Raw genomic sequence first — 15,958 nt, forward strand, 5'->3', positions numbered from 1 at the left:
GCTGCAGGATGCCACTTCTTCACGTTTTGTTATGGGGAAAAAATCCCTGCAAGTAAAAGCAGCAACAACTGGCATATCTGGGAAAAACATTCTAGCCAAATCTGCTTCCTGCTGTGCTTGTTTTCTACTTGCATGGATTTTTTATCCTCCTTAGGGAACATCAAAAATGTGAGCCCCCATCTGCAGTCACATTATTTTACCACTTTGGGACTTGACCCACCTATTCAGCTGAATGTTGAAACTGCCACGAGATGGCAGCATAGGCAACTATATAGTTGCACTAGTCTGAGAGTCTACTGAAATTATACAGTTCAAGTCAATGTGTGTTTTTCATACAGGAGGCCTAAAGTAATTGATTCATTTCATTTGTTTAACACTGTGAGGAACCCTATATTCCAGGGGTGGGATTCTGTAGCCTCCAGATGTGTTGGGCTACAACTCCCAGCATCCCCAGCCATACTGGGGAAGGCTGTCGTACCTATGGTCAATATTCCCACAAATGAGAATTGCATAATATTCTGTCCAAACATGAGAGCTGGGGATGTGGATGAGGGTGAGGGCAAATAGCTCTGCTGTGGAGATTGAATCCTAGGACTCCAGATAATTTTCAGCGCTGAAGCCATCGTCACCGTTTCAGAGCAAGAAAAGGTTTCAGTTGATAGAAATGGCCTAATTCCAGGTAGCCAGTTCCATTAAAAGAAAAATCACCCTTCTGGCAGCTTCCTTAAGGAGTGCAAATATTTAATAGAATTAATCAAAGTAATATTAAAATTAATAAAAGTGCAAATATTAATAAAATCCTAGGCAACTTGCCCTTTCTGTCACAATTACATTTTCCAGGTCCATATAACCCTGTCACTGTTTGCTTTGTGGCTTTTATTATGTGTGGATTAATACGAGTACTAAATAAACAGCACAGTAGTAGTAATTTTAATTGATTGTCTGATTTTATCACACTTTTCAGACAAATATTGTCACATCAATCAGATATGGCAGTATGGTGCTTTTAAGGCACTGTCCATAAACGGGAGTAAAACAAAACTGGGGAATATCCAAAATAATCCAATGGAATAAAGATATGAAGTCTCAGGACATTTTTTGTTCCAAGAAGTAGCCCTATACATTTTGGCCCTGAGTATGGGCCTTCTTCAGGGGCTAAATTAAAGAAAGAAGAAAGGAACAAAAGCACAGAAATATACGCTTTAGAATACATTTTAAAACATTCATTTTCAAAACACAGAGATAATGCTAATTATCACACTGCAAAATTGCCTGCAATTATATACTTAGGGTGCAGTCCTATTGGGATTCCCATCAGCCTCTGAACTCGGAGGCAGATGGGGATCCTATGCAGAATGGGAGGCGCACAGAGGTGATCTTCACCTCCACCCTCCCCCACTCTGCATTTTAGCTAGACAGGCATCTTCGCCCATCTAGCTGAGGCATCGGGGAAGGGGAGGAAAGAAGGCTGGGGATGGCTGGGGATAGCTCGTATCCCTGCTTACCCAGTCCCCCCATTCCTGCTCACTGGCACACCCCCTTTTTGTCCTCTCTGATGTTGCCTTTGCAACCTCGGAGAGGCAGCCAGCATGGTTCTCCCTATCCTGGCTACGAGGGGGCGAGGAGCCCTGACTCTTGGGTTGAAAGTCGGAACGCTGTCTCCAACCTCGGATCCAGGAATCTGAAGTATCCGATGGCCCTCCCAGACTCTGTCTAGGGGCCATAGGATTGCTCTCCCCACTTTTTAAAAATGTAAGTGCCTACAGAGATCTCTGAAAAAGAGAATAAAGAAGTGAGTTTATCCACCAGGAGCCAGGCTGATCTTCCCTTGCTAGTGTCCTTGCTTGGATAGGTGGGATTACCTGGTGGTGTTTGGTTCTGTGGCTGGTGGCAGAGGCCAGAGGGGACTTCCCTTCTACTTCTGCAGTCCAAGGACAACTGGCAGTTGGAGCAGACTTCTTTCTTGTAGAGGGGAAGCAAACTCCTTGCAGCAGTTCCTTCTCTGGCTGATAATAATACAATAATTTTTTCATCAAGGCATGTAGTGAACCATTCCTTCTAGTAGTGTCATGCAATATGAGCTCAATTCAGCAAAAATTAACTTGAAGTCCCACTAGTTTCAATAGGAGAGTTGAGAACATAATTAAATATCTTCTGCTGAATTCAGTGGAATTTGAATGTAGCTCAGGGCCAGCTCTGCCATGAGACAGAGTGAAGCAGCTGCCTCAGGCAGCTGATTTGAGGGTGTCTTGAAAGGTTAAAAAAAGGTAAAGGTGTCCCCAGCCAGTCGTGTCCGACTCTAGGGTGTGGTGCTCATCTCCATTTCTAAGCCGAAGAGCCAGCGCTGTCCGAAGACGGTTCCATGGTCATGCGGCCGGCATGACTGAACACCGAGGTGCACGGAACGCTGTTACCTTTCCCGCTGAGGTGGTACCTATTTATCTACTTGCAATTTCTTGCTTTCGAACTGCTAGGTTGGCAGAAGCTGGGACTGAAGACGGGAGCTCACTCCATCACGCGGCACTCGGGTCTCGAACTGCTGTCCTGCCGACCTTCTGGTCTGCAGTTCAGCGTCTTAACCAGCAAATTATTAATGATTTCATTTATTGCTACTGTATTTTTACTGCTAAGGAGGGGATAAGGTGAGTGTGTCTGTGGGGGGGGGGGGTGTTCTGCCTCAGGTGCCAAAATAACTTGACCAGCTTTGGGTATTATGCACCTTGACTTCAGGGAGGTGGGGGTGGCATTTGCTGCTCTTCATCAGGCAACAAAATGTCACATTGCTCAGACAGAAAATATGGACTGAGGGCAGGTAATGTACATATAATGCCACATACGCTTGATTAGGAATGTCAACACTTGAAATGTTCATTAGGGATTGTCCTTTCTGCCTGGCAAGTTGTGCAATGCTGTGCATATGCACATCCTTGGTAACAGCTTATGGGTCAATATTAATGGCATACCATGTATTTTTATATGTTAATTTGTTCAAAACAACAGGGGGCCATACCTCTCATTACACAAAATGTCCAAAAGTGTTAAATAAACAGGCACATGTTTTAAGAGCCTTTCTTAGAATTTCCTTGTGCTGTTGTAACTCCAAAAATCGCCTTCTGAAACTGGAGTGAGCAGAGGCGTGTGTCAGCAGGAGAGCTTAATTATGCAGTTTTGCCCAAGAAAGGTCATTTTGCTACTATTGTAGAATCTAAAGAATCACAGTAGTACATACAGTAGGCATGGGCGATGCTACTGTGTTGGTAGAAAATACAGAGCAGCATTTAAAACAGAAAGCATGGCTCATTTCAGGGAACTAGTATCTTGTATGTTAAATGACTCCAGTTAAAATAGAGACTGAATCAAAATGTGTTCACTTCCTAGAGGTTAAAGATGTAGGAGATGTAATGCTGTAGAACAGGAACCCATCTAAAACAGGCATTGGTCCAGGAGTGCTCGTGTGGGGCCTTTGTGATAGATAACCATGATAACCAGGACCAGCTGCTCATACGAGAAGGCTGGGCAGGAAAGATGGTGGCAGCCTGCAGTCTTGACAAAGGAGGAAGTAGAGGGGAGGGTCATAGTAGACATGAGTTACGCATTGAGAGAGAGAGAGAGAGAGAGAGAGAGGCTGTTTAACTCAGGAAAAAAAGATAGCCACATGTTTATATGTGTGTGTGGCATGACAGAGCAGCCTTCTCCAACCTGGGCCCCTCCAGATGTGTCAAACTACAATTCCCATAATATCCATGCTGGTTGGTAATTATGGGTCCAACACATCTGGAGGGGCCCAGGCTGAGGTAGGCCATGATAGAGGCTTATAAAATCATGGGTGGTGTGGAGAGTGAATAGCAGCAGCAGCAACAACTGATAATTTGCTCTGCAAAGAATTGGAGGCTGTCTTCATGAGCAATTTAGTGCGAAGTTAGAGCAGTTTGAATTTCATCATCACCAATCCTCTGCCAACCAACCGCTTCCCTTTTGAAAAGCCACATTTTCTGAAACTCCTTTGACTCTGACTTGATTTACTGAAAGCGACTCCCTGGCAGTTTTACCACAGTGTGCCATGGCCTCCCTGCATTAAATCTTGGGCATGCCTCTGTGACCTGGCAGTGATGTGGTCAAGGGGATGGGATGCCCCATTCCCTCTTGTTTCCCCAATGGAAGTAGTTTTTCCCATTGAGAAGATCCCCAGGAGCGAAGCAATGACCCCTCACATTATTGCAGTAGTGGGGACACTCATTCACCTTTGGTTACCTCCTTTTAATCTTTAACATATCCCCCCTTCTGTGAATGTTTACTCAGAAGTAAGAAATAGATCTTGCTCACCTGCAGTGAAAGGGTTAAAGGCTAACTTTAGTAACTCACCCTAAAGCTCTCTTTCGTTTCTCCAATGCTGTCTTAAATCACTGTTGTGATGTTGTGCTTCTTTGTTGTTCTGTGGTTTCTTTGTTGTTATGTAACATCCCTTCCCTGCTTTATCACAGTAATGATCTTTTGGGTCCTTCTCATTGTGAGCAGGGAGAAGGAGAAAGGGAGAAAGGGTGGATTGGAAGCAAGAACTCCAGGGCAGAGTGCTGGAATGGAGTGAAATTGGGGTGGGGGAAGTTCTCAGGGGGACCCTTCAGATCCTGCACTCAAGAACTGCGGATTGTGGCATTTTCAGGGAAATCTGCACACATGGGGGAAATTAGTTGCTCTCCATTCATAATAAGTAGTCGCAAGGGTGAGCCTGGACAGGGGCGGGCGGGACATTGGTTGAGCAGCCCGTGCCAGTTTGATGATGTTCAGTTCTACTCCCCCCACCCCACCCAGAAGTATGTTCCTTTCAAGTGTTGTGTGACCCCTGAAAACTGGATTTTAAAAGTACGGTACATTCGGCTTATCTTGCTTTGTGTGTCCCTGAAGGGCCAAAGCCGATTCCATGAAAATCTGGGTAATACTCCAACACGCTTCTCATTCCGTTGTTGTGAAGATCCCCCCTGGGTGTCCTCTATTGAAATCCACTGGCAGAAAGTTTAAGACAAACAAAAGGAAGTTGTTCTCTCGTGAATATACATGGAGGATAAGTCTAATAACAGTGGCTATTAGCCATGATAACCAAAAGTGCAAAATCCATCCTCAGGCAGAAAGCCCTTCTAACTAACAGACTGCTTGTCAGTCTACCTGGGTCATCTCTATGTGGCCACCTTATACTGACTCCAGCCACTGGTCCACTTAGCTCAGTCCAGTCTTGCCTGTTCTGACTACCAGCACTTCTCCAAGGCCTGGAGGTCTTTCCTTGCCTTGCTACTTAAGATCCTTTAAAATAAGTGATGCCAGAAAATGAACCTGAGACCTTAGGCATACAAAGCATAAGCTCTGCTACTGAGCTATGTATGGGTCTTTCCAGGACTAGGGCCAGGATTTGGTGTTGTTGGGCACCTGCTAAGGCCCATACCTCTATAGTAGACCCACTGCTGACTCCTGGAGCCTCCTGGCCCACTGCTTCTTCTTGCTGCCACTATTCTCCCACCCTTTCCATGCATGTAAGCGGTAAAGACTGAGGAGATGCAGATCTTCTTCCATTTGCCTTATACTCTCCCTCGGGGTGGTCATGTAGAGGTAGAGGACAAGCAGCTGGGAAGCAATGATAGTGGTGAGGAGATGGACCCACTGAGGGCATCTTATCAAAGCACACACACACCCCAGACTTGGAGGCAACACTGGGCCCTTCCCATCTGGGTGTCTGTCAGAGCCGGCCCAAGACATATTGCTGCCTGAGCTGGAATAAATGGCTTCCCTGCCCTCAAGTCAAATGCATAATACCCAAGGCTGGCCAAGTTATTTTGGCATCTGAGGCAAAAAATCCCAGAAACCCCTCTCCCTGGGAGTAAAAAAAAATACAATGCAAACAAATTAAATACCTAACAATTCAAGACACCCCAAATCAGCTGGCTGAGGCGGCTACCTCACTCTACCTAATGGCAGGGCCGGTCCTGAAATGTTCGTCAGAAAGAACACTGAGTGAGGTAGTTTGACATAGCCTCTAAACAATTTGCCCAATAAGAACTGCCATGATCTCTGGCAAAAGCACGTGTTCAACCTGGTTCCTGCACCTTGCCCTCCTCTGTGTCCCCCCCCCCCGCCCCCGGTTCTCACGCAGCTGGGAAACAAATGACCTTATCCCAAAGTTACAGAGAAATGTCATATACTGTTAAAATACGTTTTTCAAAAAACAAGAATGGGTCAGAGATGGTTCAGCATAGGGTCCCCGTGACCTTTAAAAGTGCTTTGGATGCAGGCACACACTCACAGGCAAATTTGAAAAGGAAAAAGGAACAGGATGTCACAGCCCTTCTGGGATGGCACTGAAATGAGGTTCTATCCAGCCGTTTACAGGCACTTTGACTTTACTTTTGGGGAAGCAGAAGGCTTGCTAGCAAAGCACTGATTAGCATCTCTGGCCTGGTGTGTCGGAGCAAGTAGCCGGGCTCCAGGCCAGGGGAAAGATGTGTGTGCTGCCCTGTGTAATTTACTGGGCGTGTTCAGCCTTTCTAATAAGCCTGTTATTTGGAGTGTTGAAAGCACTAATGTCTGAGGGGGGATACTGAGTTGAGAGAGACCTTAATCACCATTGCTTTTAATGAGTATTAGTAGAATTGTGACCCAATTCAGCCACCTTCCCCAACCTGGCCCTCTCCGGATGTGCTGGATTACAACTCCCATAATTCCCAGCCGACATAGCAAGGGGCTCAAAAACTAAAAGCCAAAAAAGCAAATGGCAACATATGACACTCCCCCCTAATATCTCCGTTAGATCATGTTGCACAAAACTTGTCTGAGGCTGCAATCCTATATGCACTTACTTGGGAGTAAGCCTAATTGAACTTGGTGGAACATACTACTGAGTAAGCTTAGTTAGGATTGCACTGCAAAAGGAAGTCTGCATTGAGGTAATTTAGGTAAAGGAAAATGGTGAGGATGAAGCAGCCAATAAGCCCTGTTATCATTACCAATGTCTGACACCTAGTTTTTTAGAGTCCAAACCTGTGCCATCCTGTAACTAGGAATTAATGAAGTATTCACATTATCTTACATACAAATATAGGGAGAAATCAAGTGTTTTAAGACAGATATACCATTGCCAGGGCTTCTTCTGCCCTGAAGCCCTCACACTTGACCAAAAACATATGACATAATTCAAAACAACAGGAAAGTATATTAAAATAACATCCATATTGCTAGAGGAGGCTGTGGAGAAAATTTATTTATTGGAATGCTAAAGTAGGAAGTCAAGAAATCACCGGGATAACAGGCAGGCATGGCCTTGGTGTACAAAATGAAGCAGGACAAAAGCTAATAGAGTTTTGCCAAGAGAACACGCTGATCATAGCAAACACTCTTTTCCAACAGCACAAGAGATGACTCTACACATGGACATCACCAGATGGTCAATATCGAAATCAGATTGATTATGTACTTTGCAGCCAAAGATGGAGAAGCTCTATACAGTCAGTCAAAACAAGACCTGGAGCTGACTGTGGCTCAGATCATGAGCTGCTTCTTGAAAAATTTCGGCTTAAATTGAAGAACATCGGGAAAACCACTAAACCGTTCAGGTATGACCTAAATCATATCCCTGATGAATATACAGTGGAGGTGAGGAATAGATTTAAGGGATTAGACCTGATAGACAGAGTGCCTGAGGAACTATGGACGGAGGTCCATAACATTGTTCAGGAGGCAGCAACTCAATCCATCCCAAAGAAAAAGAAATGCAAGAAAGCCAAGTGGCTGTCTGATGAGGCTTGACAAGTAGCTGAGGAAAGAAGGGAAGCGAAAAGCAAGGGAGAAAGGCGAAGATCTATCCAACTGAATGCAGAGTTCCAGAGAAGAGCAAGGAGAGACAAGAAGGCCTTCTTAAATGAACAATGCAAAGAAATCGAGGAAAACAACAGAATGGGAAAGACTAGAGATCTCTTCAAGAAAATTGGAGCTCAAGGGAATGTTTTGTGCAAAGATGGGCATGATAAAGGACAAAGAAGGCAGGGACCTAACAGAAGCAGATGAGATTAAGAAGAGGTGGAAAGAATACACAGAAGAACTATACAGGAAAGATCCTAATGTCCCTGATAGCCATGATAGTGCGGTCACGGAACTTGAGCCGGACATCCTCGAGAGTGAAGTCAAGTGGGCCTTAGGAAGCATTACTAACAACAAAGCTAGCGGAGATGACAGTATTCCAGTTGAGCTATTTAAAATCCTAAAAGATGATGCTGTTAAAGTGCTGCATTCAATATGCCAACAAATTTGGAACACTCAACAATGGCCGCAAGACTGGAAAAGGTCAGTTTACATTCCAATTCCAAAGAAGGGCAATGCCAAAGAGTGTTCAAACTACCGCACAATTGCGCTCATTTCACATGCCAGCAAGGTGATGCTCAAAATCCTACAAGCTAGGCTTCAGCAGTATGCGAACCGAGAACTACCAGAAGTACAAGCTGGGTTTCGAAGAGGCAGAGGAACTAGAGATCAAATCGCCAACATTCGCTGCATCATGGAGAAAGCAAGAGAATTCCAGAAAAACGTCTATTTCTGCTTCATTGACTATGCTAAAGCCTTTGATTGTGTGGATCACAACAAACTGTGGCAAATTCTTCAAGAGATGGGAGTACCAGACCACCTTACCTGTCTCCTGAGAAACCTGTACGAGGGTCAAGAAGCAACAGTAAGAACCAGACATGGAACAAATGAGTGGTTCCAAATTGGGAAAGGAGTACGACAAGGCTGCATATTGTCGCCCTGCTTATTTAACTTATATGCAGAGTACATCATGAGAAACGCCGGGTTGGATGAATCACAGGTCGGAATTAAGATTGCTGGGAGAATTATCAACAACCTCCGATATGCAGACGATACCACCCTAATGGCAGAAAGCGAAGAGGACCTCAAGAGCCTCTTGTTGAGGGTGAAAGAGGAGAGTGCAAAAGCTGGTTTGAAACTCAACATTAAGAAAACTAAGATCATGGCATCTGGCCCTATCACTTCCTGGCATATAGAAGGGGAAGAAATGGAAGCAGTGACAGATTTTACTTTCTTGGGCTCCAAGATCACCGCAGACGGTGACTGTAGCCATGAAATTAAAAGACGCTTGCTCCTTGGGAGGAAAGCTATGGCAAACCTAGACAGAATCGTAAGAAGCAGAGACATCACCTTGCCGACAAAGGTCCGTCTAATCAAAGCTATGGTTTTCCCAGTAGTAATGTATGGCTGTGAGAGCTGGACTATAAGGAAGGCTGAGCGCCGAAGAATTGATGCTTTCGAACTGTGGTGCTGGAGAAGACTCTTACGAGTCCCCTGGACTGCAAGGAGGTCAAATCAGTCCATCCTCAAGGAAATCAACCCTGACTGCTCTTTGGAAGGACAGATACTGAAGGTGAAGCTCCAATATTTTGGCCACCTAATGCGAAGAGAAAACTCCCTGGAAAAGACCCTGATGCTGGGAAAGACTGAAGGCAAAAGGAGAAGGGGACAGCAGAGGATGAGATGGCTAGATAGTATCACTGATGCAATGAATATGAACTTGAGCACTCTCCGGGAGAGAGCGCAGGACAGGAAGGCCTGGCATGCTATGGTCCATGGGGTCACGAAGAGTCGGACACGACTGAACGACTGAACAACAACAAACATTTATAAACTACATCCCCCCACCCCCATCCCGCTGGCAAAATGGCAACAAAACTAGTGTACGGTCTAAAATCACTCCTACAATTTGGAATTGCTCTCATTGTGAGTAGCAAGCATTGGCAGGGGGTGGGGTGGGGTGTCCAGTTGGGACCACAGTAGGGACAAATGGTTAATGTCTCTGTCCTTCCCGCCACCCCCCACGGTCCCAATTTTTTAAATAAAATCATACATGCTGGGGGGGGCACTAACCACATGACAAACCAATATCAGTGCTAGTATAGCCCTGAAATGCATTTAATTGGCTTTAAAACACCTGATTCATAAGGCAATCAGTAATACTGGAAAGTACAATCCATGTGAAGGAGGGTGTGGTTTCCTTGAAGAAGGCAGCAAAGGGGAGGAATCAGTCAATATACTCATGGGAAACAAGAAAACAAGCAGTGTTACAGATAATTGCAGGAAGATATTGGCCTGATTTTCATGTAATCACAACCCAGAGTATGGGTTGTCATGGAATCGTGGGTTGTTGTTGAATTGTGGGTTGTCATTATGTGCGAACCCTGCACTATGGTTTAACTATGGTTAAACCCGGAAGAGAAGCCAGGCTTTGTTTTTGGGTTGTGAGCTCTGGTTTGTTCGTGATTAATAACTCATAGTTAAACCATACTGCAGGGTTCACACGTAATGACAACCCATGATTCAACAACAGCCCATACTCAATCTGTACTCTGGATTGTCATTACCTGTGACCAGGTCATTATTAGAGCTGCTGGCCCACCATTCCTTTATTAGATGGGTTGCTGGCTAATAGAGTGCTTCCAGATGGACGGCTCCTAACGCTACAGTCGAAAGACACTGTGCAGCTATTCTGTCTTTTCCTCCTTAACATTTTTTTGTGTGGAAGGAAAAAAGATTGAAGAAGCCATGGGAAAATACAGGAGGATTACACATTCAAGACAGCAGTATAAAATTCCATGGCCATGCTAGCTGTGGATGATGGTAGTTGTAGTCCAACATATCTGGAGGGAATGACATTGGGGAAGACTGGATTAAAGGTTCTAGCTGGAATTAACTAAAACTTGAGGGAGGAGCTGCACTAATTGCTCTCTGGGGTCCTGCATCCAGTATGCTTTGCTTGTTTATTTGTAACTGAAACAAATTTAACAAAGGCACTATAAATAAGTCTCCAGTGCTCTTTCATCCAAAGGAAGCTAAAATGCAGCAGTGCTACTCTGGGAATTTCCTACCACTTGGGAAAAAATAAGGACCATGTACACAATCTTATAGTTTATTCAGTCTTCAATGTTCCTCTCTTGCAGCAGGCTAAGAGCGCAATCCTATGTATGTTTAGACAGAAAAAAGGGAGGGGGCCATAACTCAGTGGTAGAGTACATATTTTGCATGCAGAATGTCCCAGGTTCAATCCCCAGTATTTCCAGGTAGGGCTAGGAAAGAATCCTGCCTGAAACCCTGGAGAGCCATTGCTGCCAATCAGTACTGACAATACTGGGCTAGATGAACCAAATGGCCTGACTTGGTATAAGGGAGCTTCCTATGTTCCTGTTGCCACCCTTCTGTCCTGGAGTGTGACTTGGGGTCAGCCGTATTCCTCCACCAGTCCCTTTCTCCAGCCAGTCCCTTTTTCATCTGCAATAGGGCAAAACTGGAGTATGGCTTGCTACAGAAAGAGAGGCAATGAAGGTGGACCCATGGAGAAAGGGGGCAGGAGGTGTGCAATGATTGCATCTTCTGTTGGTTCCTTGATGCATTTTGGCACAGCAGAGTCTCTGGGTAAGGGTCTGGCAACACAAGGGAGGAAATGGCCTTGTTCCCTTGCTGGGAGAAAACCTACTTGAGCATGAATTTGTCATGATCTTACTGTGCTAACACAGTAGGTACAGAGGTAGCTATGTGGTGTTTGTACCCTTTTAAACGTTGGTTTCACTGAAAATTACTTGGGGATTATTTGAGGAACAATAAAAACAAATTCACAAGAAACTGAAGTATAGGATGAATGAAATGGGAACTAATAATCTCCTAAACCCACCCATAGTAATTCCTACCCAACTAAACCTGGAGAACACTCCCTTTGGAGTTGCAATTGTTTCCCACTCTCTCTGTCTTCAGGAAAGGGGTCAAGATGCATTGTTTTAACTTGGGTTTTTAAACTGCTATGGTTATTATGGACTGTTAAGGTTATTTTTAATGTTTTACTATGTTTATATTTGATTATGGTTTTTTGTGTTCTGAGATTTTTCTAAACTGCCTTGGTTGGTTTCAGAAAGGTGGTACAGAAATACAATAAATACATACCATTTCCCCTCTGCCACTTCCAATGGTCACCTGGCAAAATTCCCACCATTACCCCAACTGTCATTCCATGCCCCCTCCCCCTCCCCCTCCCCCTCCCCCTCCCACATACCTAGGCATTCCATACTCCAAGCGATCTCCTCCCATCTCCCCTCCAAACACAGCTGGTTGGCATTCTGTGGGAGCAGAACCTTGGCCTAAATAGGCCTTTGGTTTGATCCAGCAGAGCTGTCCTTATGTTCTTATACAAGGCAATGGCCTGCCACAACTGCCCTCCACTATCTGCCGCCTGGGGCGGTCCCCTCACTGTGCCTAATGGTAGGGCTGGCCCTGTTCCCAAGTGAACATTCATAGGATCGGGCTGCACATCAGCATTTTAGCCACTTGGCCATGCTGTTTTCAGGTTCTTATATGCTTGGTTTTACATTTCCTTCTGTTGTCCTTAAATAAGGCTTTCCTGTCTGTTGCAATTACCCATTGTGCCCTGAGTTATTAAGGGTGCAATCCTATGCATGTTTAGACAGAAAAAAATCCTACAACTCCCAGCTAGCTGAGGCAAGCTGGGTGTTATAGGAGGTTTTTTTTTCTGTCCAAATATGCATAAGATTGCACCCTAAGACACTCTGGACTAAATTTACATATGTTTCAAACTTCTTGGTTAAACATTGCATAAATAATAATCTTGGGGAGAAGGACTTTGATACTGGAGAGCCCCCAGTATTAAATCACTGCTCAGGATGTCATACTAGTTCAACTCTTGTGTCTTTGTGAACTGCTCTGTGTGTGTGCATGTGTGCGTGTTTGTATGCCATGTATCCTTACTTGCCTGGAGGTAAACATGTGGTAATGTGGTGGCAGCTAGTCAGCTGATTCCTGTTTGCGTGTGGGGCTGAGTGAGAAGCAAGTTGGCTCAGCTAGATCACTTTCTGGATCCATGACAAAGGCATTTAAAACACATTAGGAAATAAATGACAGCTTTACAGTTGCTTATGTAACCTTATCTTGGCTGCCTTTTGTACAGGCATGATGATAACATCTTTAATTACATGTTCATGTTCTTTTTTCCCATAGGACTAGAGGCATAAAAGTTCCAATATACTGAAAAAGGAACCTGTTTTGAGCATCAAGATATTCATTTGAATGACTGAAATCCAACAACTGGAAAAAGAATCTAGCACAAAGTTTTTGGATTGCTGCGAGTAAAGCCACAGGCGCTCCTGAGGATTTAAGACCAGAAAGACCAAAGCTATGCCATGGAGATCTGGGGCTGCTTCACACAGAGCTTTTATCCTGCTATTGAGATTGCTCACTCATGGAAGTTTGAGGGCCTTTTAGATGACGCTGTTAACCTGTTAACCTCCAAGGCGTCTCCTGCACTAAATGGCCTTTATTCCGTTTTTAAATAGATCACAGATAATGAGATAGCAAATTACCCCGTTTGTGTTCCTCTTGAGTTCCCTCCGTGAAAAGAGGAAAAGCAGCAAGAAGAGGAGTGAGATCAATGGATAATGGAAGACTCAGATAGATACAGTGGGAAGGAGGGGGGAAGAGAGCGCGTGTAACGGGAGTCAGTTGTGATCCTGCATTTAAAATGGAAGCAGAAAGCCCCGTTTTAAATGCGGGATTTTAGGCTGGTGTAGAGATGCTGTTGGACTGTAGTGGACAGAGCTGATGTAGCATACTGGCTAATGCTACAAACCTAGACTGCCTTACCTGGGAGAAAGTCCCACTGAATTCAATGGAGCTTACCTGTGAGTAGACATAGGACTGTACTATAAAAATGTGGGCTGGGGATGTCCCCTGATGCAAATCTTGCTAGGTTGCTGTAGGTGTCCACACACTCTTAGTGGGCTCTCCCACACTGGAGGCGTTCAAGATGAGGCTGGACAGCCATCTGTCAGGGATGATCTGACCTGGATTCCTGCAGGGGGTTGGACTAGATGGCCTTGTAGGCCCCTTCCAACCCTACTATTCTATGATTCTATGATTCTTTCGCCACAGCTCATCTGTAGGAATAGTGACATACCTTACAGCTGGGAATTTGGCCCACCAGGCCTCCCCATCTCTCCCTCTGCCCTAAGCTGACTCCCCCTCCCCCCACAGCTCCCTGGGGAGCCACTGCTTGAAGGCGTTGGGAACACCTTGAGGTGGCACTTCCTTGGGGCTTTGCTTGCCCCTCATCTTTCCTGTTGCCTTTCCTTACAGCAATGACAGAACTATTGTGAAGATTACCAAAATAGTCTATGTGACATGTGTTGAACACTAAAGTATTAATAATAATGGTATGTGGTATGACATGATTATGTATATACTCTGCTGGTTTGGCGTGATCATGCTGCATGCAGAGAACTCTAATGGTGGCTGTCCAGGTGTGGTCTTGGCTGTAATTCTTGCTTTAGCAGAGTTGGACGCTCTTGGTGGACTTCCCACTCTGCAAGTCCCTCTTGACCCCTAACATATACATGGTATGAACTTGGGGCAAATTTACATTGCAGCAATCTTGAGTATTGATAGCCAAGAATTTATTTTCTATTATTCCATTTTATCCCACATTTCTTCCATCGGATAAGTTGAAGTGGCATACATTTTTTAAATCAATTTTTTATTGTGAGTTTCAACAAAACACAACATACTCTAAAGTCCTCCGTTTCAAATATTACAACATTCTAGGGGGTAGGGGAAAGGAAAAAAGAATAGATTACACATAAACCTCAGTAAAAGCAGACAAGATATCCAAATATAAGTCCATCCGCAAGTGATATCTATATACCACTCTTTCAAATGGTATATTTGAAATATATTAGTGTTGTTAAGTCTTCAGTCCATTGCATGGTGGTGAGCTTTCATCCTTCCAGTATTGTAGTATCAGTCTTTTAGCAGCCAAGAGGGCACGAAAAATCCATTTATGCTGACTGTGTGTTACATTCCAAAAAGCGGTAAATAGTTTAAGGGAACATGTACATCAGTAAATATTAAAGAGCTTTCCAATACAACGTTTGTCTGTATGATAACTTCCTTCCAAAAGGAGGCAACTATTGAGCATTTCTAAAACATGAATTTGAACCGGCATACATAAGATTCCTTGCCCGTCTCCCATCCAAGTATTGACCAGCTCCAGACCAGCTTAGCTCCAGTAAAGTTTCTGTATCATGGACTTAAAGACTATGCTTTGGAACCATATCAAGTAAGATAGTATTATATGAGTTCTCTGATTCAGCCACAGCAGTGCCTGGAAATGGAACAGGCAGCAGTTAGCCCTAAGCAGCTTCCCAAGGACACTGCTTATCATGCCACTTTGGGCACCTCCATCTCATCTCTCCCCCCAGATTCACTGGGATGGAGCTGCTCTTGTCCCCATTGTGAATCATTGTCTCATGAGCTTAGTCAAGCTCTGAAATTATTTGAGAGACGATATTGGCAAATGCTGTAAGTAAGGAAATGATGTGGGGCTTTAGGCTGAACTCCAGAACGTGATAGGTTAACGTCACCTCTAAAGATTAGGATTCTAAAGCATGAGATTGGCTCAAAAATAGCCTGTCACTCACCAGTACGCTCCAGTGGAGCCTTGTTGCTAGGCACAGATGATGTTGCCATGACAGAGTGAAGTGTGTGTGCAGGATCTGTAGTGGTCACACACATAGTCTTGTAGCTAGGCATAAGTGTTGCTAGGGCAAGAGAAAGGGAAGCATACTGTAACTGTAGTAGTAACCTAAAATCCATATAAGCTTGCCGAGTGACCCCAATGTTGTAAAACATTTTAAAAATGTGGGTTACAGCTGTCTGATAAGCCCCCATTTATATCTCTGTGCCATCCTATCAAGCATGACTGTCAGCTTCACAAGATTCAACTCTAACCTGGACAGAGAGTTCTCCTTCAGAAATCCATGGCTCACTGACAGTTTTTTTTTAAAAAGATGCACTGCTATCTAGGTCACAGCACGTTCAGAGCTCCAAAACTGCTGCTGTTACTACACCGAGGGCAAAT

General features: G+C 44.5%; 1 long non-coding RNA gene across 1 annotated transcript in view; it reads left to right on the plus strand.

Moving 5' to 3' along the window:
- The window catches only part of LOC146348685 (uncharacterized), a 33,472-nt gene extending 18,514 nt beyond the window's left edge, over window positions 1–14,958 (plus strand). The window contains exon 3 of the long non-coding RNA XR_014790697.1: window positions 13,045–14,958. This is a non-coding gene — a long non-coding RNA (uncharacterized LOC146348685). The remainder of the gene's footprint in view (window positions 1–13,044) is intronic.
- The last annotated feature ends 1,000 nt before the right edge of the window (window positions 14,959–15,958 follow it).

Source organism: Heloderma suspectum, chromosome 4 (genome assembly GCF_057233095.1).
Source record: "Heloderma suspectum isolate Gila_16-S chromosome 4, 16-S_ref, whole genome shotgun sequence".
Lineage (NCBI taxonomy): Eukaryota > Metazoa > Chordata > Lepidosauria > Squamata > Helodermatidae > Heloderma > Heloderma suspectum.